Genomic DNA, 24246 nt, shown 5'->3' with positions numbered 1-24246 from the left:
AAAAGGGAGCAGAGAGAATGGATGACCCATTGCAGTCTCCGACACCCACAGGCTCACCCTCATCCGCAGGCCTGTCCTCCATCTCGAGGAGACACTGCTGTCATTATGGTCACTCTGCACTTACTCTCCAAACAGATGGAGCTCTCTCCCGTGTCAACCAGGGAGGACCACCTTTCCTCAAGTCCCCCCAAACCTTCCCTGACGATCAGGTCTGTATCACATGCCCAGGCCAAAGCCAAACACCCGTAAAAGAAAAACTGAGCTCGGAGAAAGCTGATCAGCACTTGCTGCCCTGGGCTGAGAAGCTGCCTCTCCTAGGTATGTGCACTGGGAGAGGGAGAACTCAGGCGAACCCTAGGACAGACAGCCCCCAGGAGAAGGATGTGAGAGTTCAGGACACAGCTAGGCAGCACAGCGCCTGCCTGAGAAGTGCAAGGTCCTAAGTTCCACTCCCACCCCCCAAATGGAAAAGGAGGCAAACACACAATGATGGCTGGTATGGAAGCATCAGTTTGCGGCGGCGACCAAGTGTACCAGTGAAAGAACAGATAAAATAAGTGGGGTATACTATGCAACCACTGTGGTCACACTGTGCACACGGGAGGGAACACATATTAATATGAATACTTCAAAAACATAAAAAAGTAAACTGCAAGCCAGGTGGAGGCACACACCTGTAAGCCCAGAACTCAGGTGGGGGCTGGGGAAGGAGGCATACAAGTCTGAGGGCAGCGGTGATTACTAATACTCTCAAGGCACAGCCCCCCAGAAATGACATCACAAGAGCTACCTGCCCTGCTGTTTACATACGATTTAAAACGTCGAATTACCTTCCTTTTAGATACACTGCGTGTGCATCCATCAGTGGCAACACTGCTGGAGGGAAAGGCAGACCAGCTGTGCCTATTTAACTGCACCTGTGATACTCCATCCCCTTAGAGACAGAAAAGCCAGGCAGGGGTGCAGCTCAGCAGAACACCGGACTAACACCCACAGGGGGCCTAGCTTTGATCCCAGCATTGCGAAGGAATGAACAGATGGGCAGAGGCAAAGGGACAGGGCACTTCACCACGCTGCCATGTTGTAAGACTGGTCCCGCGTGACCTGGATCCGTGGTTAATCCCACAGCCAGATCACAAGGGAACTACAAATGCAGGTTCCTGCAGCGCGTCCAGAGCCAGAGCAGCAAGGCTCCGATCTGTCCTCATGAGTCTGCAGCAAGCTACTCACACTTGAGCCTCTGTTTATACCAGTGAAGTATGGAACACTCTTATTTACTTTAAATGATGCTTTCTTCCGTTGAGTGAATGATTATCCAATTAAATTAGATTGAACTGTATGTGGAATGTATGGCTTAAGAATTTTAACACATAATCTATAAAATATATTTAATTCCAAAGCTCCATTAAGTATGAGACATTTTTTAATCCAAGTATTTCAGTTTCTTATACAGTCTTGCGAGTAAAGTCACCATTTATGTACCTGTTTTTTGGTTTCTTGAGACAGGGTCTCCCTATGCAGTTCAGGCTATCTTTAAACTCGCTACAAGACCCAGACTGCTGGGCTCCAATCCTTGGTCTCGGCCTCAGCCTGCTCAGTGCTAGGGTCACAGGCGTGTGCCATCATGCCTGGTTTCAGTCACCGTTTAAAACACATCAATTTTGTGTGTGTATTAATGAACATGAAAGGCCAACTCACTGGTGTGCAAGTGGTTGCAGGCCTGTGAACTCCAGAGCAGCCAGCAAAGGGCGATATCCTGCGTGTGTCTCCCACCCTCTGGCACATCAGTGTCACAAGTGCGGTCTCCACTGCAGACGGGGGCCACAATGCAGGTGGACACACACAAGCTCACACCACCAAGGGAATGACTCCAGAGCATGGACCTCGGGTGGCATACTTGACATTCAAATTGCCACTGGCTGCTCTTTTTAAACTATATGGCACCTAATTTGTTCAAGATGCTTAATTTATTGTGATGCTTGTAAGCACCTTGGGCCCTCCAATCCATTCACTCCAGGGTACACCGGAGGAAAGAATGCAAAGACACAACAGTAGCCCAGGAATGACTTAAAGCCTGGGCAGGTTTCTATCCAGTATGACAGCAGATGTGTGCCTTGAGGAAGCAACCTGCAGTCTCAGCCACTCAGGAGGCTGAGGTGAGGGGATCACATGAGCTCACAAGAGTTCAGAACCAGCCAGTGCAACACAGGAGCTTCAGTCTCAAACAGAATGAATAAATAACCCCGGATTAAGCATGTTGTGTGAGCACGGCCAAGCAGCTCCTGCAGAGATGCCTTCCTACCTGTAAGAGTTTGACAGAGAAACCAGTTTTACCAAGTGTGGTAGGCAGCACAACCCTGTAACCGCAGCTATTCAGGGGGCTGAATCAAGAGGAGAGCAAGCCCAGCCAGGTCAACTTAGTGAGAGACCCAGTCACGAAGTAAAAACAGAAAGGCCGAGATGTAGCTAAATACAAAAGACCCAGCTTTAACACCCAGCGCCCGCACCCACACCCGCAAAAGCAAGATTTTCCTCTCAAATCACCCAAAGATAACAGCTCAGGGGATGGAGGGATGGAGGGATACAGGGATGGATGGAAGCTGGCTCAGCTGATGGGAAAAGAGCAGACGGGAAGGTCGGCTCGGGAACTCCACCTTCCGCAGCAAGGAAGTGGAGTGCGCGCTCCTTCTCAGCACATCCCGGCCCTGCCGCCGCGGCACGAGCGGGAAACAGCCTTGCCTACAATATCCCTAGCTTCCCCAGCTTCACAGCACCCCGTCCTTTCATACTGCACAGCACAAGGGGATTCTTCAGGGCGCAGACAAAAACGGGATACGGTTCCTAAACCCACATCCCACCAAACCTTGCAGGGCCTTGATAGTCAGCTTTGCCTGAGCCAAAATACCCTAGTTTGTCATTTGTTTTGGATCTCTGGGTTTTGTGAATTCAAAGTGTTACTTTTGTAACTGAGAATACTTTTTCAGTCTGGCAAAGACACACTGAGCTATCCACTCAAGACTTCCACGACATGCTGGAGATGTCAACACACATACAGCCTCACTGGACAAGACACGGAAAAGTGAATTCCAGTAATAGCCAGCAGCTGCCACCACAAGTGACTTTGATGCTTTGCTGCTCACTTCCAGAGTGCGCCCTGCTACAAGCTGAAGGCTCCACCCGGTGTGCTCGTGTTTAACATGGAGATCAGGTCTACACAGTAGGGACAGTGGTCACACCGGGTGGAGGCGGGGAGAGGCCAAGGGGAGCTGTGGGTGGACCCTGGGCCCCCGTTCACCTTCCCATCCTCAGGGGGTGCTGCCTGTAGGCGTGGCGTCCCTCCCTCCAGGTCAACGGCTGAGTTTCACGCTTCGCAGCTGCCTTCTGTCTACAGATGCGGTTCAGTTCAAATAAAGTCAGCTGTTACCCCCTAGAGGGAGTCTGCTCTCAACATTCACCTAGTACCCTGTGCCATGGGGCTTCCAGGACAGTGACGCGAACCTCTCAGACCTTTCAATAACAACACACAGCCCACTACAGCACGCGTGCCACAGGTGCACCCCCACTGCCCCGGAGACCCCCGAACACTCAGCGATGAGTCTGTTTATACTGAAATAAAAGAGTCAGTCGTAAAAATGTTTATCTCGAGTCTTCTTTATCCAACTCTCCCAAGTGGTAACATCTTATACAGGTATAGCACATTTCAAAATGGAGACACTGCCACCTATGTGAAAATGATTAAACTAGAGATCTTACTGAATCTCAACCATTTTTAACTTGTATTCTTAAAAAAATAACAGTGTTGGGCTGGGGTTTTAGCTCAGTGGCTTAAGACCGTGCTTCACCGAGGACATGGGTATGCCTGTTAACTAGATCCTTAAAGACAGAAATTAGGGCACTCAATTCAACAGTACTTACATACATCACAGCTCTGACCTCAGAGGAAATTAAATGGGCTCCACAAGGCAAAGCATGCACATTCATGATGAAGCCTGTTTTACGTGTTGTCAGCATCTACCAAAACCTGTGCGGTACTTCCTAAGTTCGTAAGCTTCAGCCAGCCATTCTATAATGTACGGGTCTCTCAGCACAATGCTGCACGCACTACAGATGCACAAATTTTATTAACACTGAAAAAATTAGGGTTGCTATTCTCCACAAAATAGAAATGTCTTTATTTACAGGCTTTCTGTTGTCATGTCTACTGTGTAAAATTTTAAACTCTAAGTAGCCAGGTGTGGTGGTGGACACCTGCCACCTAAGCAACTACGAGGCTGAGGCAGAAGGACTGCTGTGAGTTTGAGGTCAGCCTGGGCTACACAGTGAGACCCTGTCCCCCCCACCAAAAAAAAATTAAAAAATAAATAAAATGAAATAAATTTTAAATAAATAAATGTTTTGTATCACTGTTAACGTAAGTCCCCCCACAGCCATTTTGTCAAGTAAGATCATTTATTTTACACAAGTGAACAAAGATGCAGATGCCTGAGAACGTTTAGCGAAACAGCCCGACTTCCTCGGCCCGGAGGTGTGGAGAGGGCGGCCCTCCTGGGTCACTCAAGTCCGGGATTCTCCGCCCACAGCAGCGTGTCTGCATCTGCAAACCCACACACCCTGGACCACACTGCAGCCTCCAGCCCAACATACACTACATACGTCATTCTTAAAAGGGAAGGAAATTGGCTCCTAGTACCTAATCAATAAAGTGACTGTGACTATCATGTGATTACTTACTAAATAACTCCTGGGCAAAATAAGAAAAATAATAGTAAATGCTAAAATATTCCAGGCGCCTGTCACTATAAAAGCCAATCAATTTAGTATACACCTTGCGTGTAATTTATTCAATTCATTTTATTTCAAAAAATTACAATGTTTTACTCCAGGAAGCTGAAGAGCAAATGTAACAGCCATAAGTTAGTATTCCCATCTCAATTCTCTCTGACACACATACATAGAAAATACACTAACAGTCATTTAAAAATACTAAAAACTGCTGAGAACGGCTTTAAAATGAGTCTTTTCAGTGTTCCCAACTGGTATCTTGAAAGTCCGTAAGGTAAAAATTCAAAGAGAAATCACTCAACTGAGATCACGTAAGTAACCATGCTGTACGTAAGCTAATGTGACTGTCTAATAAATGTACCTGGAGTGCCTCAACCCTATGAAGGACGTCGTTAGTAAAGGTTTCGTTACAGGACTTCTTTACATAAAGCAGGTTATCCTGGTATGTTCGCCTGCACAAGCAGAATGGTAATTCCACCCGCGAACGGCTTGGTGAACCCCTGTCCTCACAGGCATGCGAGCAAGCACGGCTCAATCTCGCTTCCTTCTGTGACTCCACACCAGGGGTGCAGACTCCGTGCACAGGGGTGATGAGAACATGGGTCCACTGAGAAACAGCAGCCAAGGAGCTAAAGACCTGTGCCTGAGCGTACTGTGGCTTCTCAGCTTCGAGTCCTTGGGGAGCTGCAATCTCTCGCTTATTACTCCTTACAAGATGTGCTATTATCAGTTTTATTTTACATCAACTAAGAGAACCAAATAATGTATGTATTTTTGATGTGGTGAAAGGCTTATATAATTTTTTGCACTATTTAAATGCTATTCACAGTAAGTTATTAATGGCAAGTTAACTTGGATTTCATAGCTATTTCTGACTTATCCATGAAACATGTTATTTTTACTTAACTCTGTACCCTGGCATCAGAAACCTTTTATCCAGTTCCTCCCAGCACTGCCACTGCACCTACCGGCTGCACTAATGTCTACAAAATTCTTTGGGCAGCAAGTATACAACTTACAGTCTGATTATTAGACATGGCATTCATTATATTTCACTTAAACTACGAAAGTACAGCAGCAAGGGCAAGTCCCTTGGAAAGAAGGCTAGGAAACACCCACAGCGCATACGCGGCCTCAGTCAGGCCCTCCAGGTAATAGAGGAGTCCGTACTAAATCCCCACTGGTGAGAGGACCACGCGCAGAGAGGGTTCTCAGCGGGAAACACAAAACCCTCCGAGAGCTGCACGGCTGCCGTTCAGCACCTCACTCCATCAGCTCGCTCATCTACAACGCATGCTCCCCTCAGAAACCAAAGGAGCCCAATACATAAATAAACGAGGAAGCAGAGTTCTGTAATCTCTGTCTTTCTCACTGAAATTCATTCCAGTGAAAACCGTAGATGCAAGCTAGCTCGGGCATGATTCAACACTTGCCCCATTTTGCTAACTTAAGACACACTGACTCTAAATGTTCCTGTTTACAGAACCAAAGCCACCAACAGCCCACCAACTCCATCTTCATGGTGTTTGAAACATTTACGTACAAAGCTACATTTCTCACTAAAAGTCTGAACAACTGGCATTTCCCCTTTTCCACCTTTGCTTGCAGAGAACCTGGAACCAGACAGTACAGAAAGCTATCTATAATTTTACTGCAACCGCTCTATTTATGAAGGCAATAAGAATCTGAGATTAGATTAGTAAAGACACTGGCTGGGAAGCCATGGGCAGACATCAAATACTGACAGGCTTCCGAAGCTACTGAAGTGTTTGTTATTTTAGCTAACTGGGTAGCAGGTCCTAACCTCCTCCGGCCAAGGTGCCTCTAAGACTGCAGTAAAGTCAGGGAGCTCTCTTTACTCTCAGACTAGCTCCTGCCACCGCCTCAGATCTGTTTCACTGCAACCCCCTCCCCGCTTCTCCTCTGTAAGTCTGTGGTGCAGCTGCCAGCCTCTGCCTCGCGGGAGCCTGGCATCAGTGAAAACTGCCAGTTAAAGCGACCCTTCTGAGGTGAGGAGGTGGAGGCCGTGGACACAGACCTCCAGGGCAGTTCCTGTTATATGACATTGCCGCGCGCGTGTGCACGCACACGTGTGTGTGTGTGTGTGTGTGTGTGTGTGTGTGTAATGCTGCTGACAACAGGCTATTGCTTCACCAGACGGAAGCTTTCTGCCAAATTAATTATAGCTGTCCTTGTAATTATTTTGAGTCATCAAGGGCCTCATAATTGTCCAACAAAGTGGGATGATACAGTCTGACCATCTAGCAGGCTCTTCCAACACGTGATCCAAATGCCAGAGCTGCTTCACTGCTTCACCACCAATTTTAGTTACCAATCCAGTAACGATTTTATTACCAAGGCTAACATTTCTCATACATAAGAAAACTACTACGAGAACTCCTGAACAGGGCCTCTTAACCATATTCCCTTCTTACAGAATTGCCTTGCAGAACAGAGCCAACAGAGATTCTGGTATGACACCAAGAACTACAAAGAAAAAGGTAAGAAAATTATTAATACCAGAAAAAAAAAAAGACTGCAGGAAAGGAAAAGTAACAGTTTACTACAACATACCAGCCGTAAATAACATTTACAGCCTCAAAAGACATTATTACATGATGTTCTAGACCACACTGTACTACAGCTGGCCAAGGAAATGCAGCACAGTGCACCATGGTGGAAAGAGTGTGGGCTCTCCCTCCTGCTGGCAGAGGCAGCCCCAGGGCGACAGCCACCTGGGGTGGCCGGGAGCAGCAAGGACCTAAGGTGGTTCCCGATCCTTCTGGGCAAAGACAGGGAAGGACCAGGGGTCATACACAGAACCACCTCATTCTTTAAACTATATTCACATGGAAGTCTGACTACAGAAAAAAAAAAACCAGTAATTTTTAAAAATGTTTTCTTAACCAATAAAAACCAAATCACATATGAGGGAAAAACACTTATAATTCAAGATTTAGTCAGATGAGGCATGCATGTTAATCCACTTGATGCTACTGCTTCCGGTAACTTCTTGTAACTAATTACCAGGTGAGGGGCAGGCCCGTGGGGCTCTAACCTCCTCCAGCTTTCTCGGTCTAGCTGCCCACTTCATCCACCGTGGCTTTCGGAGGCTGTGGGTGGCCCTGCCACCTGTGGAGGGACAGAGTGCTTGTCTGGAGTGGTAATGACGCTGCCTTCTCAGCTTTGGTTTTAAAACTGTTCCTGCTGTCTCAGTACTGCTATCCTTGCATGAGCCTCAGGAGATCCCACTGGCCCTGGGTGCTAGCTCTTGCACGCGGCAGGCCGCAGGCCCGACCCAGCAGCTGTCGGAGCTCTTTCCCTGCAGTTTTACCGGTTCTCATGTGCATACAGTGCAACCCATGTTTTGCATTTGCTCTTCATTTCTAAGTTTAAGCTTTTTTTCTCCCCCTTATTTAACAGCTTTTTAAGCATCAAGTTAAAATACCATGGTCTCTAAAGAAAGTAATTTTAGTCTCATAAATACTTTCAAGTACTTGTTTATAAGTGAAAATTCTCAGGAAAAACCTTAGCGGCTGTTTTATAAATCCACAAAATTATATTTACAGTGAAGTTACAGAGCATTTTTTGTACTATCTTTTAGTAACTTAAGTTTTAGCACATCTTTCTGATTTCCTTCAATTTTTTAAAACTGGTATGATTTTCTTGAAAATAAACTGAATTTATGCCATTTATATTATCTAAATTACTCACTTTGAGAAAATTTGAACATCTTATTTAAAACCAAAATCCTAGGGAAAAAAGCACAGCCCAAATATTAGTTATAAAGTGATATTCTACTCTAAATATTCATGGGAACAGGAAACACAATCTCATTATTTTATAACACATACAAGGGGTGTGATCAAAGTACATGGTGAATGTCCGACCTTAAAAATACCACACGGGAGGACACACTGCCTTTACTCCCCCGCATAACACACTCTCCCGCACACTGAGGCAGGTTGGTGCTGCCCAGCAGATAGGGAGGCTCCGAGGATGCTGGGGCACCAGCTTCTCCATGCAGCTGGCACTGCGCGACCTCTGACTCAAGTGGCAATGACCACAAGAGGTAAACCTTCTGAACTACCTGCCTCAGGACCTTGACCTTGCGGCCACCACAGCACATTACAGACCAGAGGTTTCACAAGGTGGCTAAGACAGAGATACATACATGTACCAAGGGAAAGCAGTGTTCCAAGGGGTTACTCACCATGTGTCTCTTACTGTGGTAAAGCTGTTGAGCATTCTGTATCTTTCAATCACACCACGTACACTGTGTCACTCGTACTGCAGCATGTGATTGTTACATGCACTTTTATACATAATGCGGTGGTGACTAGTGCCTGATGGTACGGCCTCTATTTTGTTGCCTCCCTTTTGTAATGTAGCACGCCAAGTATTACTCCGCTTATACTAACCAGCGGTATAAACCAGCCTTCCACGGTCTCCTTCACAACAGCTTGCAAACTGTGCACCTTCACATGAAGCACAACCGCAGGATCCCCTTCAGGTAACAGACTGGGTGTGCATCCCCGCGCCTGCGAGCATGCAGCTAGCTCTGCACTGCTTTGTGAAGGAAGAGAGAGACAGAGAGAGAGAGAGAGGAGGGAGGGCAAGCCGCAGAGCAGGGAGGAGGAGGCATAGCGTCAAACGTGCATGTCCCAAGTACCCACAACCAGTACACACGGGAGGAGGCTGTCAAAGGAATGAGCTAAAGAAGCAATATTAACGACAATAATGGGAAATGGAAGCTGGGGTGGTGGTGCACCCCCAGTTACCCCAGCACTTGGGAGGCGGAGGCCGAAGGGTCACTGTGAGTTCAAGGCCAGCCTAGGCTACAAGGTGAGTTCAAGACCAGCCTGGATTACTGAGAGAAACTGCCTTGAAAAAGAAAACAGTAAGAAAAAGCAATGCAAATGAGGGAAGGAGATCTTAGAGATGGAGGGAGGGAGGTGGGTGGAGGCTGGACAGAGGAGTAAACACAGAACTGAGGTATGTTAGGTATATGGATCTACTCCCTAAGGTGACTGACTGAAGCTATGCGAATTGCAAGCGTGTACTACATAAAAGCTAAATAAATATAGATCATGTATTTCCTACTCTGAAGAACTTACAAGGAAGGCACAAGCAGCTTTTCCACTAGTGAGAAAGCTGTGGGCCAGGCTACAGAAGAAGGGACAGTCCAGACTGCAGTGACCACCTGAGCTCAGGCCAGGGCCACACACCCAAGCACAGAACACTGGGATTTCTCCAGAGGAGGGAAAATGAAGGGGGGAAGCGGGTGAGCAGCAGGATCCTGGGGACACCGACACTGAGGACTCACGCTCACGTGCTCACTGACTGTCCTGCTACTCCTATAATTTACTCATTCGGGTTCTAGAACACTCATGGCGAGCATTTCAGAGCTTTCAAGGATTGTTCGCCACCGCATTTCTAGAAAAAACGTAAGCAAACATGTGGTGTAACATTGGGACATTACACAGGCAGACCCGGGTGGGACCTGCCCAACCCTGACAGTTCAGACAGACAGCACAGAAGTGCAGAATGGGGGGACCCAGGAGGTGGCTGCCACCTAGGAACGCTTGACTCACAAAAACCGTGAATGTGCCCTTGGGTCACGGCCTGCTGACCCATGACCTACATGCTCCTACATCAATAATGCAAGGCTATTTCCTACGACATCCACACTTTTCTCATCCCTGAAACCTTCTCTGACCAGGACGGGTCATCTCCAAAAGGAGGGTGCGTGTGGAGGGTGAAGCTCCGCCCGCTGGAAGTAGTAACTATCATCTGACCCTTCCTCCCTGTCAGCAGCGAACCGTCTTTAAACTGAGGAATTGCAAAGCATTTACAGAATTACACAGTCATGTTTCAGACTGTGAAGATCAATGCTACCTGAACAGGCTTTTACACTGATACATGTATGAACTGTAACCACCAGTAGTACCTCACTCTAACAGCTAATCAAGCACATACTACATATCCCACTCTGTATGTTGAGTCTAAAGACTCAACATTCAATGTTCTGACAACATAGAAAAATACCATTTTATTTACCTGATGACAATAAATTACTGTGTGTTTTAACTTTTCTGGATATCACGTGTGATTTCCTAAGCAGTTGGAAACTCCTAGAACTGCTGTAAATTGCTTCACTACCTACCTACCGTTTCTACATATTCCAGTACATTCTTACCGTAAGAAAATATTTAATTACATCAGGAAAACTAAAAGTCACTGGGGAGCCCACCCACAGGATTTACAGTGACTAATAAGGAAAAGGTAAGACTGGAACGCTGACAACTTGTACACCCTGACACCTGAGCATTTACATAAATAACCAGAGGAAATCTTGTTTTTATGAAAGGACCCTGAATCTTTGTTTCTTCAAAAATCGTGTATGTCATAGCTCAAAATAAATTTAAAAGCTCACCATGTGAATTTGACATTTTCAAACTTTATTAATACAGATGAAACAAGTTATATGGAACTAAATTAAGCCAAAAAAGATTTTATAACACCCTTAGGGTTAGACAAGTAGCCCAGATTGTTATTTCTATAAAAAACTAACTTCAAAAATATACCTTCAAATTATTCTTTTAAAAAAACCACATACGCTTTCACAAAGTAACTTGTTAACACTGTATGGTTTTTAACTCCACCCCAAAATTTTATTTGGAAAGCTGGAAGCAAAAAGTCATCAAATAACACAACTCAGAAGGATCAAGTCCATTTAATTCAGGACTCTAAACAGCTGTAAGGTCAGGAAAGGTGGACCAGATGTGCGGGACTCAAGACTCACCAGGTAATTTAAGGTGGGGCAGGGGCACCAGCAGGGTGCAGGTGAAAAGATTTTAAAAAACTAAATTTTAAGGGCAACCGAACACTAGGGGGCAGCAGCAAACTGCCACAGGGCAGCAGGTGGGCAGAGCCTGTGCTATGGAGGTCTAGGAAGCTGCCCAGATCACAAGCACACAGCCATGGCTGCGGGGTTTGGAGGGCCCTGAATATGCTGCCCACCAACTCTGCTGTTGGACTAAAATCCAGCATTCCCACACCATCTTCACGAGAATGACAGTCCTAGGGGCTGGGGATTTAGTTCAGTGGCATAAGCGCCTGCCTTGCAAGCAGGCAGTCTGAGTTCGATCCTCCGTACCAATAAAAAAAAAAAAAAAAAAAAAGAGAGAATGACAATCACGGAAGTTGGTTTAAAGTGAAATGTTATCTAAAGATTTAGCTGTTTTGATTACATTTCTCTTCCATTTCCTGTTTTATGTCCAATTTAGGAATGTTTTCATTCATAAGACACAATACACAGGTAAAGGCTGACAATTTTATTCAAAGTATTTTCCTAAATTAGTGCTAAATTTAAGGGTTTTTTTTCAATGAATTTTTTAAACTGGATTAAAGAGGTACACAAACAAGCTTTGAAAATTCCTTTAATGCTCATAAGCACTACGTGTCAAAAAGCTGTGGTGTTTGTTCCCCATCCAAGAAGGCAGTTTGGCAGGGGAAAAGGTGTGTAATTATAGAACAGAAAATACAAGAAAGGCAGAGAACTCCTTAGTTATTACATGAGTACCAAAATCAGCAGAGTAGTTGTTTCCTCCCAAAGGAGTGGCAGAAATTACCAAACCTTATTCGGGGGACTACAAAATTATAAGAAAAGAAAAGGTATTCCACAACCTGGAGAAAATGAAATTATATAGAAAATTAAGATGATTAAACAATGGATCTGCAGTACTTAGGTTCACTGCCTCACTCAAGGGTCACAGTAGGCGCAGAAGGTAAACCTCAGTGCTTAAGGTTCATAGATAAATCACTGAAAGCAAGATGGTTAAGGTAACCAGTGTTAACAGTAGATACAGGGGTCAAATCTTTAATGCCACCCCAAAGCCCTCGTTTATAATACTGGCCAATACTGAAAACAGACCAGGGTGGACAACACAAAATAATACTGACAAGTAAATTTTCTTTATTTGAAAAGACAGGGGAAGGCACCCAGGCAGGAGTTTCAAGGCCAGCCTGGACAACTGAGCAAAAAACCCTGAAGATGCAGCACAGCACTCCCTGGATTCAATCCTCAGCACGCAAATTAAAAAAAAAAAAAAAAAAAAAAAAAACAAGTGATTATCCCAGCTGCTGAATAATTTTTCATGCTGATACCTACATCGTACCTTTCCATAAATTAGGAATGGGGGGGGGAGGGCACATCCCCTACAACAGTACCTGCATTCTAAGCCTGAGGCATCCTAAAAGTATTTTAAAGCCAGTGCTCAAAAAAGGAAAAAAAAAAAAAAAAAAATACAGCAAAAGAACTGTGCTCGCTTTTGCTAGTGGAACAGAAATTTATGACTGAATCACAAATTGTGCATTCCCAAAACAAAAATCCAAAAACTCCAAATCCCAAAATACGTTGGGGCCTAACATGTTGAGTGAACCACATCTCAACGAAAGATCTCCCAAACGCAGCTTTTCAAATAGCCCCAGTCATTCAAAGTCATTCTTCTCCAAGTGTCCGCAGGTAGACCGGATTCAGGTTTGAGAATTTGGACAGAGGAAAGACAGGCGTATCTTACTTGTAATTAGCCACCAAAATAGAATTACTTCTTCACATTCCCAAAGGAAGGCACGAAGTACAACATGAAACACCTTAAATTATTTACATTTTTTCAGGATCAATTAATCTTGGCTAGTTAAGTCATCCAGGTAACCCTGATGGGAGCTAATACTTTCTCGCAGTAGGGATATTTCACCCTGGGCTTCTGCTGTAATCCTACCTGACGGTATTCCAAACCTCCTACACATCACAAAACTGAAACGTTTGCCTGCCAGCATATCCCTGTTTCGTTTTCTGCACAGCAGGTATCACTGATACTGGATACTTGTTTCGATCTCTGGTGAAATGTTCCAGGCAGACAGGATGTGGGTTAGCTGGCATGGGTTCTCAAGGTCTAGGGAAACGCGGACCCGCACCACGAAGGTAGTCAGAGAACTTCTGGGCAGGGAGCCGCGGTGTAAACCGATCCCGAGATCTGGAAGTCCAGGTTCTCGACAGCATTACAGTAAATTCTTGACCTGTGGTTTTTGCAATGCACGACTTACTCCTCCCTCACACACGATTCGGATGCACGTCCCGGAGGCCGCACAGAGCCTGCACTGCCGCGGGCTGGCGCGGCTCCAGGAGCTGCTCCCAAGGCAAACCCGAGGAGCAGGAGGGGACCCGCGATCGCCTGGCCGCGGCCCCCGCCGGGCCGTCTCCGCCGAGCCCCCGGCCGCCGGCCCACGCCACGTGCGGCGCCCACGTGAGCGCCGCGAGCCCTCAACGTCACGGCCGCGCGCGCCCGGCCCGAGGGCCGCCGGCACCAGGCGAAGCCGGGGTCCCGCTCCCTGCCGCCCGGCCCCTGCCGGGGCCGAGAACAAAGCCCGGCCGGCCCGCTCAGGCCCGGCGCGGCGCGGCGCGGAGCGGCCGGCGGGGATCGCGGGCGAAGCCGCCAAGGAACCGGGCGCGGGCCGAGCCGAGTCCCCGCCGCCCGCCACCAGCCGCCAGCCGCCAGCCGCCCGCCCAGCCCCGCCGCAGCCCCGCGCCGCCCCGCGGGACCCGCCCCGGCCGCCGCCTCGCCCGCCTGCCGCCGCGTCCGGGACCTCGCAGGCTCCGCGGCGCACGGGGCCGGTTCTGGGGGAGGGAATGTAAACAAATCGGGGTTTTATAGTTACCTCACACTCGAGTGCCGTGTGCATCTCCTCTCCGCTCGGTACCAAACCCGGCTGCACCAAGTCGTGGATTCACCAACGCCCGCTGCGCCAACTGCGTCGCGCAGGCCCGGGCGTCCCTCGCCACGCTACGCTAATAGCGTACCGGGCGGGCGGAGTGTTCTGCGCAGGCGCAACCTTTCCGCCTATGGGCGCTACGCGACGGGCGTACGCGCTGCTCGCTCCGGAAGCGCCGCTCGCGCAGGGAAGCGACGCCCCTCGCGGACGCCGCTCGGAGGGTCGGAGCGGTAGGAAGTGCGGGTCTACGCAAATTGCGGAGCTCCGCGGCTCGGCGTTAGTTTTGTTCCCAGAAAGGGAGCCGCAGGGGACGGCCGGCGCATGCGCGAAGGCGCGTGAGGGCGGCCAGGCGTGAGCGGTGCCGAGAGGCGACCCGGGGCCTCCACTGAGGCTAGGGCGGCCGGGCCTGCAGCCCGGGGGAACCAGGTCCCCGCGGCGGGGCTCGCGTCGGAGCGGCTGTAGCCTGAGCTCCGGCGAGGAGCGGGCACGTCTCTACAGCCCGGGGTAGGGGCGAGGCTCGGCCCCGCGCTTCCGCCGCCGCCCACGCCCCTAGGAGGTGGCCCGGGGCGGCTCTGAGCTCCCCCCTGCTCCCCGCGCTCCAGCACCCGGAAGGGGACGACCGCGAAGGTGCTAGTCCGGCGCCCCGGTGTGCAGCATGGCCGCGATCGAGGACCTGCGCAGGCTTGCGCGGCTGGGTCGGGGTCGAGTGTTGCCTGCGTGAGCCTGGAGTTGGGGGGCGCAGAGGCGGGGGTGTGCAGGGGTTACGGGGCATGGGGCTGCAGGGTTTCAGGGTGCAGAGGCGCGGAGGTGCAGGAGTTTGCCTCATACAGTGCAGAGGGAAAGAGAGTCGGGCTCCACAACTGCTGTGGCCTCCAGGTTTTGCTATCCCGTGTACTGTTATGGTGACGCCCTTCCAAAGACGGCGGTTTTGTGTACCAACAAGGAAAGGCGCTCAGGTGCCAGCACATTGTGCTGCTCACAAGTGCGTAGCTCATACACTTACAATGCTTTTTGGTTTTTTTTCTATTTCTTCGTTTGGGGGAACCAGTTCATGGACCCTGCCTCTGCTAGCAAAAGGAGAAAACCCTAGGCACTAGGAAAGAGTTCCAAGTCCGAGGCCACTAACTGTGAGAGAGACTGTCTCTGGACCTCAGGCTTACAGACAAGATGAGATGGCTTTAAAAGTGTTCTAAAGTTCATTCTACACCTGAAGACTTCTAGAGTGCATAAAGACCTTATGGTACATCCTTTGGGCCCAAATCATTAAAAAAAACTCTTGAATTTCCCTGATATTTTGAGGTTCAAAATTACTTGATTGAACATACACATGTGCACCTTAAAGAGATGCGTGATATACTCTTCCCAAATAAGATGCAGCACTTGCATTCCTTAGGGCACCCGCATTGCCTTTTGGTTCCATACTTGCAGGGCTAACGTTTAGCTAGGCTCAGATACTGAAACACGACTTCCATGCAACTTGGTGAACAACAGTTTTGCCAGATACCCGCATGGCCCTAGCTGGACATATCCTCAGGTAGAAACCCAGAGGCTTCTGCTGGGCCAAGGTGGAGTCTTCAGGCTCAGACATTATTCAGTGAGTCTTAGTCTAATTGGTTGCTGCCTGTTTTTTACTAATTATATGTTTTTATTTTATTTTTTTTTTTTTGAGATAGGGTCTACCTATATAGTTCAGGCTGGCCTCGCACAGTGATCCTCCTGCTTCAGCCTCCCAAGTGCTAGGATTATAGTTGAACAGAACCCCAACTGCATAAGAACACCAAAAATCACCAAGTGGGTCCCATCAAGTTAAAATCTGCACAGAGTGGAAACAATCAACAGAGAAAACAGACAAACGACAGAATAGGGGAAAAGTTTGTTACCTATTTCTTGGACAGAGAGCTGATAATGAAGAATATGTAATGAACACAAAAAGCCTAGACTTCCAAAATGCAAGACCCACTCAAACAATAGGCAACTGAAATGAACAGAATCTTCTCAGAAGAAATACAACTGGCCAATAAATACAGGAAAAAATACTCAACATTGCTGGCCATTAAACTTTAAAACAACAATGACTGGGCATGGTGGCCACGCCTGTAATCCTAGCACTTTACAAACTGAGGCAGGCCCAGGCTACATAGTTCAAGGTTAGTCTAAATTCAGTATGCAAGCCCTGTCAAAAACAAGCAACAAAAACAGTAATGAGATTCATATTCCAGCAAGATGGCCATCATAAAGGAGCCAGATGATAGCAGGTTTTGGTGAAGGTGGGGGATGTGGTGTGCTTTTGTATTATTGGTGGGAATGTAATCTAATGCAGCCATTATGCAATTCAGAATGCTAATTCACCAAACTTGACCCAGCTATTCCCTTTCTAAGTATCTTCTCAAAAGAGCTAAAGACACCTTATAATAGAGCTCCATGCATACTCATGTATAGATAGATGCACAATTCACAATAGCCACACATTGGAAGTAGCTTAAAAATCCATCAACAGAGAGATGAATGCAGAAAATGTGGTGCCGGCATGGTAGTCTGTGCATATAATCCTTGCACTCACAAGTCTGAGGCCAACCTAGGCTGCATGGTGAGTTCAAGGCTAGCCCAAGTTACATCGTAAAACACTGCCTCAAAAACCAACAAAAAAGGGATGTATTTATACACAATGGAGCACTACTCTGCCAAAACAAAGGAGAAGCCCACGAGTGGCCAGACAGATCTTTTGCGTGTGGAAAGGCACCTAGGAGATGAATTGAGGGAGGAGAGGAATTTTTTTAAAAATAAGATACACATGTACTGACTTCCCATGAGGGGTGTGATCATCATGTACTACAAACATGTGTTAAAAACAAACTGCTGGGGTATATTTCTAAAGCAGAAAGCTAATTTCATGAGATATACCCAGTGCTTTGCACGGATGACCTACTGATGCATTCTGGGAAACTCCACTCAGCAGATTGCCTGTTCCGTGTGTGTTGGTGTAAGCACCCCAGAACACCCTCTGGCTCATTCCTGGCCCCACAAAGGTGCATGAGGAAAAATACATGAGAGGGCTGACCATTTTGGAAAAATCTGTGTTAGGTGTTCTAAGTCTCATGGGAATGAGATTTTTGGGTTTTTTTTCTTTCACTATGAAGTTTGTCAAGTGTATTTAAACACCAAAACTTTCCTCTTTTTTAAATATAAAACTGATATCTCTGCTGACACAATTGTAACTAGAGCAGAAATGGGATCTGTCTGTGGGTCATTATTTTTGTTGTTGTGGTTTGTAGATTTTCTGCAAATAAAATGCTGTCTCTTACATATGAAACAACAGCGGCCATGTCTCCTGTCATGCTTATCTACTTACCTAAGTATCCTGTATGTTCACTTTGTAATTTTTGTGTGTGTTTTTCCCTGGCAGGGTCTCACTGTGTAGCCCAGCTGACCCCAACTTCTCACCGTGTACCTCAGGCTGGCCTCAAATTCCAGCAGTTCTCCTGCCTCAGCCTCTGGTGTGCTGGGATTATAGGTGTGCACCACCGCTGCCCGCTACATTCACATTTATACACTGATTTGTACAGGGTTTAGAGCGAAATCACTAGATAGGATAAATGAGTGAGCCGCAAGCTACTCTGTTACTTTCCTTACTAGGGAAGAAATCTAATAAGCTGCAGCGTCACACAAAATCACATGTTGTGTTGTCCACTGCATATGAGGTGAAATCACTACACAACGAGTTTTTATTTTGTGCCAGTTTCACATACACTAAAAAGGTTAGAGAAGGTTATTTCCTGATGTTGGAAACGTAGAACCTCTCATTTGATTCATGAAGAATCTCACCTGAACCACTAGAAGTGATGGGAACTGGGATTGAGAGGGAGGGCCGGGTTATACCTAAACGGTGCCTATTTCGTTATTTGGTTTACTCAGACTGTCTAGTCTCGGTATTCTTAATTTCCAAATTTCGTTTGAGACAGGGTCTTGCTGAGTGGTTGAGGCTGGCCTAGCGCTCACTGTGTAGCTTCCCAAGTGCTGGGCTTCCAGGCCTGCATTACCATGCCTGGCCACAAGGTTCTTTCACGGCCCTGAAATCTTAAATGTAGCCAGTCTAGCTTTGTGAGAGGTGACAGAAGAACTCCGGTGGGTTTTGTGTCCTGCTGCCAGAAGAGAGCCAGCTACAGCCGGGGAATAAGGAGTATGTCACAGCTCACTCTTTAGCCCAGGTGGAAGGAAATTGTACCGTAAACCGGACTTCCCTTCTACCCGATGAGCGATAAGAGTCGTCATCAAGGAGACACCTCTGCTGCCACATTAACTGTGCCCTGTTCCCAATGTTCCCAACAGCCAAGACATGGAGACAACCTCATCATCCATCAGCTGATGAATGAATAAAAAAGTGGCATATACACAGTGGAGAACTATTCAGCCATAAAAAGTAAAGCCTCCTTGTGACAGCATGGATAGAAGTGGAGGTCACCGTGCCAGGTAAAATCAGGAAGGGCTGCACAATGTCCTTGCTACGTAGAACCTTGACCAGCGGACCTTGTAGAAGTCTAGCATGGCAGTTACCACTTAGAGTGGCAGTCACTTAGCTAAGAGCAAGGAACTACAGGGTCCTGCTGTCCAGGGTGATGACTATGGACAACATTTCAGAATGCTGTGAGGACGCTGAGTGTTTTCCCCACACAGAATTGGTAAATGAGAAATAAATATGATTAAACTGATAGTCATGCAGCGTGTACGTGTGTATTCATTACAAGTGACCCCATTCATATGTGCAAGCTTCATGTTTCTGCTTAGAAAAGCTGGATGTGGTGGCACCTGCCTGTAACCCCAGTGATCTGGGAGGCTGAGACGGGAGGTTGACAGTGCAGAGCTGGACTGGGCAGCTTAGTGACACTGTGCCTCCAAATAAAAAGTAAAACATTTGGGAAAGGAGGGGAGGCCTGGGGCTGTGGCTCAGCAGCTCAGCATTTGCCTGGCTTGAGTGAGACACTGGGTCAAATCCAGGTGCTGTAAGGCAAAATAAGTAAGTTCCTAAAAGATAAAATGTTCAGAACTGACCAGGGTACTTCGGGAAAGGCCAAGGCGGCGCTGTGGTTGGTACACTGTGTCAGCTTGAGAAGTTAGAAATTTAATTGAGAGACTCTGCAGGGAGCCAGAGTTCTTTTAAACATCCTCCTGTACAAAGAAGGGCAAGGAGATTTTTAAGTGCTACACCTGCCCTGGAGAGGGGAAAGTGGCCCCTGCATAGGATTAGCCAGAAGAGGCCCCTGTGCCACGCCACCTGCCCTGGAGCCAGCTGAGTGTGGACTGAAACCTCCACAAACTGTAAGACGTAAACTTTTCCTTCCTTCATGAAGTTTCCTGTTAGTTATTTTATCTCAACAAACAGAGAAAAGTGACCAAGACAGGCCAGCAGGGAAGAGCCCGCAGGAAGACTGAACTCTGCACTTACACCAGTGGGGTCAAGAGAGCTTAAGCTTTAGGAGAGGTGTCAAAAACGGGGGGAGGAAGACGTGGGAAAGTGGAGGGACAGTTCTCACAGAGCTCTCGGTTTTAGACACTGGGGACGGAAACTCCAGCTCAGGGCCTGCAGCCAGAGCCATGGGACTGTCTGTCCCGTGGCCACTCTTCCAGGCACACTGTGGAGCGCCTGACCAGTCACCTTTGTCATAGAGGGCACCGCAGGGCAGCCGCTTGTCCAGAGCTATGAAGATCTGCCATCCCGGGTTGGGGTGGCAGCTCAGTGGTAGAGAGCTTGGCAAACACACCGGGCCCTGGGTGCCAGCTGTGGCCCTGAGTGCCCTGGGCACCCTCTGTAGCGGGGCCCAGTGCCACGCCTCCTTTTCACCACTTTGAGAGAGGAAGCTGGCCAGGCCCAGAGACATACTCAGCCCAGGCACCTGTCGGTGGAACTGTCCTGAGCTGGCAGCCTCATGCAGCCCAGCACTTGCAGACTATGTGCAAAGATAGAAAGGTCTGCCATCCCTGGCCTAGGCCAGGCGGCAGGGCAAACACAGGCCTTTAGCCTGAGGCCTCTGCTGGAAGGACGGAAGCAGGGAGGCTTACTGAAAACCTGATCACTGTGGCGCGTTCTTGGATAAATAAAACGCAGACTGCTCCAGAGAAAGGGGTTCGTGGCTCACTCAGAAGAAACAAATGCCAAAGAGCCAGGCGGTCCCCGGAATTCCACTCAGCCCCTCATCCCTGGGCCTGGGGACCCCGCGACTTCGGCTCTGACAGCGGCCACTGTCACTTACCAAGCATCTGTTCTGCAGTAATTTTTTCAGGTGTGTTTTGAAGAGGAAGTTCTAAGGCAGGAGAAAACGGTGTCTAGACTCCCAGGGGTACTACTGGGGCTCAGAAGGAAAAGCAGGAAAGAAAGAAGGCTGCAGACAGATGGCCGGCCTCTGGGTCCTGCTGGCGGCCAGCCGGGTCCACTCACAGAACACGAAGATGAAGAGGTAGGCCTGGGAGCTGGGGTGGCTCTCGGTGGCAGAGGGCCCCAGAGTCCAGCAAGGCCCTGGTGCCGCCAGGAGCTGGACGCCCCCTGAGCAATTTTAATAAAAGAAGACGCTGCCTCGAGTTAAAATTTTAAGCCCAGGGGTAGAGCTGCCCTGAGTTCAAGTCCTTGAACAGCAGCAGCAGAGGAGAAGGAGGGACGAGGAGGAGGAGGTGACAGGGAGGAAGAAGAAGCCGCACAGACAGCCACGTCCGCCAACCGCGGGGACCCAGAGGCCACGAGGCAGCCACTTAGAGCCTTTCGCGTTCCAGTGGCACAACAGAAATGACCTTCCCCAAACTCCACTTTCAACCCAGAGGAATTAGAAAAGAGCAGCGAAAATAGCCACATGATACTGCAAATTCGAGATGGTGCTGCCTCCACCAAGGCCCAGTAACGGAGACGGAACCCATTAGTAGTGCGTTACCATGTAAATATTTTTAAAAGATTTTTTAAAAACTAGTTGAAATTAATAAATCCATTTTAAAATGTCACCACATAGGAATAAATTTCAAGTCTTCCCTAAGGCTCTCAAGGTAATTAATAAGGAGACAGCTCACAACTGACATTTATGAGAGGAATCAAGGGCCTCTTTGAAAATCAAGACACATTCACTTTGGCAACTACTGCTTACCTCTGCTGATGAAAAAGTTTGACACCAAGAATGTGAGAATCCAAATATTAGGGAAGGCAGTAAATGAATTGTCAAAGCAAAGGTGGCCAGGGACTTCTAAAATTTCCTCAAATTGTGTTGTATTTTTAGTGAAAAAACCCATGTTTGCAGTCCTTCTAGAATCCCATAAAGCACTGAGTCTAGCTTGTCTTTAAAGGAATTTTAGGGTGTTGGCGGTTGGCCCAGCCCTGCCCTCACCCCATGCCTGGGTGACCCTGGCCCGGCCTGGAGGACTTCCTCACGGCACAGCCCGGCCTGGTGACAACGCTGTGTCCCAAGTGGTCAGGTCCCACTCTGCTCTTCCCGTAGGGTGCGTGAGCTAAGCCATGCCCAGCACCATTTAAAGGCTTGCAGCATGGTGATTCATTCAGCACCTATGACAGCTGTGTAGACTGCGTGTCCTGATGTCCCGGTTGTAAAACATAGAGTAGGGGCCAGGCGTGTTGGTGGAGGCCTGAAGTCCCAGCCCTCGGGAGGCTGAGGCAAGAGGATTGTTGCAAATTCAAGCCCAGCCTGGACTGCAAAGTGAGTCCAAGGCCAGCCTGAACCACGCAGCAAGACCCTCAAAATGACAAAAGCAAACAAAAAACCACAGAGGAGGCCCCCCAACACGTTGAGGGCCCGATCCAGGCAGTTCGGGCTCGGGAAGCTGTCTGTCCCCTGCCTTTTACATGATGACCACGTTAGGGCTCGAGGTTTTCAGCTGGAAATGTCGGTGATTTTTTTTAAAAATAGAAAAGACAAAAGGGACCATCAGCTGGTCGTTCTGTACAGAGAATTTAAATGCTACAGGAAACAACTGAATAAAAACAAAAACACAGCAAGATATTTACATTGAGAACATTTGTTCTTGCTTTCTCTCTCAGCTTGACTAACTTAAAGGGATGCCGAGAGCGATGTTCAAATGAGAATGTCAATCAGCCCATCTGGTCATTCATCCAGCGGAAAGCTTTCCCCTTTTCACAGCGGCTTGATCTACTAGTGCCTTGAGTATTTATTTAGATCAGTAAGATTTTATTAAAATTTAAGCAGAATCAGCTGTGTTAATGGTTCCCATCCCGGTGATGTGCCATTCAAGGACCGGTTATTCAAGTGGAGGAAGTTACCTCCTCTCAGAGTAAAAGTGAAATTCACTTAGAAAGTTAAAAAGGATGTCCCAGGCCTGAGAGCCCTGTGCGTCTACACCCTCCCAAGCCTAATTTGGAAAAACACACAAGGATTAAGGGATGACCACGTCTTTGGAAGTTTGCTTCTATGGTTTGCAAGCTACTAAGTACAGAGAATGCCGTGGCAGGGTGATTATCCCCACCACCACCCCAGCACAGCGCGGCGGGGGAGGGGATTCTGGGGGTGACCTTGCAGAGTGGCAAGTGCTAGGGTAGAGACAAGGATGCGTTGGTATTTCAGCAGAGGCCAAAAGTAGGCTCCCCTCCCGTTTCCAGCAGGAGGTGCCCGGTGACTCCAGGGGGAGGAGGCCACGAGGACCACGCAGGCTTCTGGGTCTGAGATCAGAGACAAAGCTTTGCCCGTGTCCTTGGCATGGGCACCAGGAGAGATGACAGCGCTGGCAAGCAGGGCCCCGAGACCCACAGCACCCCGAGGAACCTGAATGCTGCCAGGGGCAGCCAGGGTGCCTCGTAGGGACTCTGAGCAGGCAGGCGGCCTAATCACAGGCAGAGTGGAGGCCAGGACACAGCAAAAGTGGGGGGCGGAAAGGCCCTTTCCCAGGGCCCTCAGCCTCTAATCCCCAGAACGAAGGCTAAAAAGGGATCAGAAGCCACTGTCATCTCAGGGTCACAGGGAGCTGGTGCAAAGGCACAGGGGTCACAGCGATGCAAATGAAAGCTGCAGGAAGAGGGGACAAGCCCGAGTCTTTGGTCCAGGAGGAGAGAAGGAAAGCTTTGATGGCAGCGCTCTGATGTGCAGATCTGGGGGAGACACACCCGAGGCAGGTTCAGCCCCCGATGATGGGGTGCTGTGTTCCAGCAGCAACAGAAAACAGAGAAGTAGAAAACTCTGTGGGAGGAGAGAGACACTGCAGAGTCTGAGAAATGCTAGAGAGTAATCGAGCAGAGCCCCACTGCGAGCCGGGCCCTAACCTGGTCCTGCAGCTTCAGCTTCAGAGTGTCTGCTTTATCCGCCTTAACTCCCTTTTTTTACCACGATGCCCCGTACGTGCACACCCGCTCCAAAGGCAGACAGAAATGCGCGCCGTGACCTGAACTGTGCCCCGAACAGGCCTCGAGGGCACCGTGATGCGGAAACAGAGCCAGAGGAAAGCTCTCAGCCTAGGACTTCCCTTTGTGCAGTGCCTGGGGGTGGGGAATTCTTGGGAACTGAAGTTAGCAGAAAGAGTTGGGTGGGGAGAGTCTGACTAAAATGAGGAAAAACAGTAAGAGTAAATACACAAAGCATTACAATAAATGGGAATTAAACAAGCTGCCTACTGTGTCAAACAAGCAGGGGACTGGATGGACCACACAGCAGCGCTTTGGCTTTGCTGCTGCTGCTGCTGGAATTGAACCCAGAG

General features: G+C 48.4%; 1 protein-coding gene across 1 annotated transcript in view; it reads right to left on the bottom strand.

Annotated features, from left to right (window-relative positions):
- Nucleotides 1-15002, bottom strand: part of Slc39a10 (solute carrier family 39 member 10) — a 43345-nt gene extending 28343 nt beyond the window's left edge. Inside the window, exon 1 of the mRNA XM_063259470.1 lies at nt 14503-15002. The gene's annotated coding sequence lies outside the window, so the exon portion shown is untranslated. The remainder of the gene's footprint in view (nt 1-14502) is intronic.
- Between the last annotated feature and the right edge of the window lie 9244 nt (nt 15003-24246).

This window comes from Cavia porcellus, unplaced genomic scaffold (assembly GCF_034190915.1).
Source record: "Cavia porcellus strain 051 isolate PalLab524CR breed Dunkin Hartley unplaced genomic scaffold, mCavPor4.1 scaffold_12, whole genome shotgun sequence".
NCBI classification, from domain to species: Eukaryota; Metazoa; Chordata; class Mammalia; order Rodentia; family Caviidae; genus Cavia; species Cavia porcellus.
The sequence above is the reverse complement of the archived record's forward strand: the minus strand, read 5'-3'. Positions and strand labels throughout refer to the sequence as shown.